General features: G+C 35.5%; 1 protein-coding gene across 1 annotated transcript in view; it reads left to right on the top strand.

Annotated features, from left to right (window-relative positions):
- The window catches only part of LOC106877952 (zinc finger protein 845-like), a 28,644-nt gene that overhangs the window by 17,751 nt on the left and 5,994 nt on the right, over positions 1-4,899 (top strand). The gene's annotated exons all lie outside the window — the stretch shown is intronic.

Raw genomic sequence — 4,899 nt, forward strand, 5'->3', positions numbered from 1 at the left:
GTGAAATGAAGTGTTTTGCTCAAGAACACAACGTGTCGCCCGGTCCAGGAATCGAAACCACAATCTTACGATCATGATGCCAACACCCTAACCACTAAGCCACACGCCTCCACTTTACATAGTTATAACCAAACTATATTTCATATTATATTCTGTAAATGTAATGTTTTACTTGTAATGTGACACTGTAAAATGTTTAAACAATGTCTAGTTTATAAAATGGTGTGTGAAAATAAAACTACTTTGGAATATAACGGTATATTTATGTTTGAAATAGTTCTAACAAACCTTTAACAATGCAAATGAGTTAGTAAATTGTTAATTAAAATAATAATCACAATAATATTTACCCAAGTTAACAATAATGTTCAAATTTCAGCCTGAAGTTTTCTCTCTCAGGTTAATATCATGTAAACTCTCTTCGTTGAAACAGTGAATGCCATAGTTCTGGTGTTCTTTAAAGCATACCAGAAAGAAGTGGGCATTACCTCCTACACATGTGTCAATGTGTAGCTTTGTTTAAATGTATGTGTATATATGTTGTAGTGCATACGAATATGTGTGTGCGTGCGTGTGCGTTGTAGAGTCTATGTCAAACATTCTACATAGACAATTCACACACTGTACGAACAATATATTTCTCTCCTCCTCTTCCTCCTCCCATTTACTTCTACATTCTTTCTTTCTTTCTTTGATTATGTCATCTCCAGCATTGCCACCATTACTATTTCATCACTCCTCTAATGAATATATATATGTGTGAGTGTGTGTGTGTGTGTGTGTGTGTGTATACATACATTCTTATACAAACGTATATGGATGTATACATACATTTTTATACAAACATATATGGATATAAACATACATTTTTATACAAACATACTCAAATATATATATGTACACACATATATACATACATACACATGTGGCCATGTGGTAAGTAGCTTGCTTACTAACCACATGGTTCCAGGTTTGGTCCCACTGCATGGCACCTTGGGCAAATGTCTTCTACTATAACCTCAGGCTGACCAAATCCTTGTAAGGGGATTTGGTAGGTAGAAACTGAAAGAAGCCTGTCGTATATATATATATGTATATGTTTGTCCCCCCACCATCGCTTGACAACCAATGTTGGTGCGATTACGTCTCTGTAACTTAGCAGTTCGGCAAAAAAGATCAATAGAATAAGTACTAGGCTTACAAAGAATAAGCCCTGGGGTCGATTTGTTTGACTAAAGGCGGTGCTCCAGCATGGCTCCGATCAAATGACTAAAACAAATAAAAGAATAAAAGAATATATACACATGTATATATATATGTATGTATGTATGTATATATGTGTGTGTGTGTGTGTATATTTATATATATATATATATATACACACACACACACACACACAATACATATGTATATACACACACACACACTCATATATATGCATGCATGTATGTATGTATGTATATACACAGATGTTTCAAAAATAATCCAATACCATCATTTTTGAAAGATTCATTTCTAGCCGAGGTCTATATTCCAGGTGTGCTAGGTGTGCACTGCACACCCATCAGAAATGGTAAATTCATTATAAATATCAACCTTACTCATTAATTTAATCATGAAAGAATTTCAACCATGTTTCATGGTCTGCTACTACAACAGTGCCTTTATAGGATCCAGTTAGCTCAAGACATCATCAGGAGGAACCACGTCCAGTTTCGGCCCCTACTTCTCTACCGTTTTGACGTGGCGCCCCCCCCCCCTTTCGGAGGTGTCTTCAGCTCTGGTGTTGGGTGCAGTCTTCTTTCTTCTATTCCCTGGCCTCTTCGATGCAGCATCAACGAGTGTCAGCGTCCGACTGACTGCAATGGAAAGCTTTTGTTATATTTTTATATTGTTATTATATTGTTGGATTTTTGTCTGTGTGTCCTGCTAGCCTTTACTCTAAAGCCATTAAACACTAATCTATATTCAGTTATACATTCTTCCCCATGGAATTGCTTGACATTTACAGCCATCTCGCTAACCTGTCACCCGCAGAGAGAAACGAGTGAGTTGCTGTGAATTACAAATGTAATATTTTGAATGTCATCGTAGTTTCCAGTTTTAGAGTCTGTGAATGTCATACATAATTTAGTTATTCTTTAGAAACTAAATCTATGGAAAGTATGGAGAAAGAAATAGTGACACTGAGGGGAAGCTTAGAGCTTGTTGAAAAGTTTGTCTAATCCCTCAAGTTGTGAAAAGAAACAAACAACCCTGCACCACAAGTATTATCTTAACAAATAGGCGCAGGAGTGGCTGTGTGGTAAGTAGCTTGCTTACCAACCACATGGTTCCGGGTTCAGTCCCACAGCGTGGCACCTTGGGCAAGTGTTTTCTACGATAGCCTCGGGCCGACGAAAGCCTTCTGAGTGGATTTGGTAGACGGAAACTGAAAGAAGCCCGTCGTATATATGTATATATATATATATATATATATATGTATGTGTGTTTGTGTGTCTGTGTTTGTCCCCCCAACATCGCTTGACAACCGATGCTGGTGTGTTTACGTCCCCGTAACTTAGCGGTTCGGCAAAAAGAGACCGATAGAATAAGTACGAGGCTTCCAAAGAATAAGTCCTGGGGTCGATTTGCTTGACTAAAGGTGGTGCTCCAGCATGGCCACAGTCAAAAGACTGAAACAAGTAAAAGAGTAAAACACATAATTAATAACATGTAGTTAAATTTTAATTAATACCCAGTTGATTACTATTGGCATTGAGCAATGTCCTCAGATTTCTCTTTTTAAACTAAACCAAGAACTGATAGAAGTGGACCAAAGTAAAATTTGAAATGTCTTTCAAGTATTTTTATTGAAATATATCCAACATTATTGTTTGGACCTAGGTCAGCCCTGATTAAGTAAAAGACATTTCAGCAACGATCATCCTGTCTTTTTTTCTCTTCAGAAGATTTACCCTTCAGACATATTGGAATTATCTAATTAATTATTATTAATTGACTAAGATTTATGTTTTCATAATTTTTCTAATCAGTTTTGTAATACTCAAAGTCTTAAATATGGTAACAACTGACTCGGTCATTGATTTTAATGCACATGGAGTCCCTAGGTAACATGTCAGTTGTTTATTATTCAAAACTGTCAAGGACCCCATTATCTGATGTTCTTAGGTCAAGTAGGCCCCCATAATTTTTGCTTTTATACATTTGAGTTCAAAATTACATGATGTGTATGTAATAGAGCCTTTGTTTTATATATCACACACACACAAATCTACTCTATTCGCACACACATACACAATTCTTATTCTTTTTTCCCTTACTTAATATCTATATATTGTCAATAAATTCTTAAATGTCACCATTATATAACCTCACACACTCCACCTCTTTATATACGAAGTAGGAGTGTAATTAAGAGTTAGCTTATTTTGTAAATGGAATCGTGTAGAAAACTTTGCTAAATGCAATTAATATTGTAATGAATTGCTTGGAAGTCTAATAATAGGATAATCATATGTCAGGTCTCCATTTGTATGTATACACACACACACACACACAGACACACACACATGCGTGTAATGCATATCAGTGTGTGTGTGTGTGTGTATTTATACATACGTAAATGTATATATATATATATATATCTTTATGCTGGTATGACTGTTGGGTAAAATAGCTTCCTTCCCAACCACATGGTTGTGGGTTCAGTCTCACTGCATGGCACCTTAGGCAAGTGTCTTCTACTATAGCCTCGGGTCAACCAAAACCTATGAGTGGATTTAGTAAGTGGAGGCTGAAAGAAGCCAGTCATCTCTCTCTTTCTCTCTCTATATATATATATATGTAAGTATATGTGTGTGTGTGTGTGTGTGTGCATGTCTTTGTGTCTAGTTTGTTCCCCACCACCACTTGACAACCAGTGTTGGTGCGTTTACCTCCATGTAACTTAGCAGTGCAGTAAACGAGATCAATAGAATAAGTACTAGGCTTCAAAAACATTAAGTCCCTGTGTCGATTTGTTTGACTGAAAATCCTTGTCGGCAAGAATATTTAATATGTAAATAATTTTATTTTTAGTCAATAATAATTAAAAATAATTAACAAAACGATGACAATAGTGGTTTTGGTGGTGGTGTGAATGTGTGGCTTTATGCTGAACAAAGCAAAAAGAAAACACTTCACTTGTCCAGGGTGTGTAAATGAATGCGTTATTAGTTGCAAAGAGGTTGAATTATGTCTGTTTCTGTCTTAAGGCGGCTTAACCATTATGACACAAAGCTGGATTGTTACATGTTAAGAGGGAGGAAGTGAAGATAAAATCAAAATAACGACAGAGAGAGAGAGAGAGAGAGAGAAAATAAAGAGGAAAACAAGAACAAAAACAATCTATAAACTGTTGAACTGGTTTCCAATATACATTTGGGATTGTCATATTTCAAGACCTGCTATCAAAACAATACAGACTAGGCTGACACTTGTTTGTTTGTTTCTTTCTTTCTTTCTTTCTTTCTGTCTATCTATCTATCTATCTATTATATATGTATGTATGTATGCATGTATGTGTGTGTATGTATGCATGTATGTATTCATGTATGTATTTATGTATGTATGTATGTGTGCATATATGTATGTATGCATGTATGTATTTATGTATGTATGTATGTGTGTGTGTATGTATGTATGCATGTATGTATGTGTATGTGTGTGTGTATGTATGTATGTATTTATGTATGTATGTGTGTGTGTATGTATGTATGTGTATGTATGTATGTATGCATGTCATTGTTCAGTTTTATTTCAAGATTTCTTGCCAAAAGAGAGTCGGTTTCTAACCTACATTCAAGTCCCCTTCGTTGGAATTTCAACATCAACAATGGTATTTTTGTATGTATGTAT

This window comes from Octopus bimaculoides, chromosome 28, assembly GCF_001194135.2.
Source record: "Octopus bimaculoides isolate UCB-OBI-ISO-001 chromosome 28, ASM119413v2, whole genome shotgun sequence".
NCBI classification, from domain to species: Eukaryota; Metazoa; Mollusca; class Cephalopoda; order Octopoda; family Octopodidae; genus Octopus; species Octopus bimaculoides.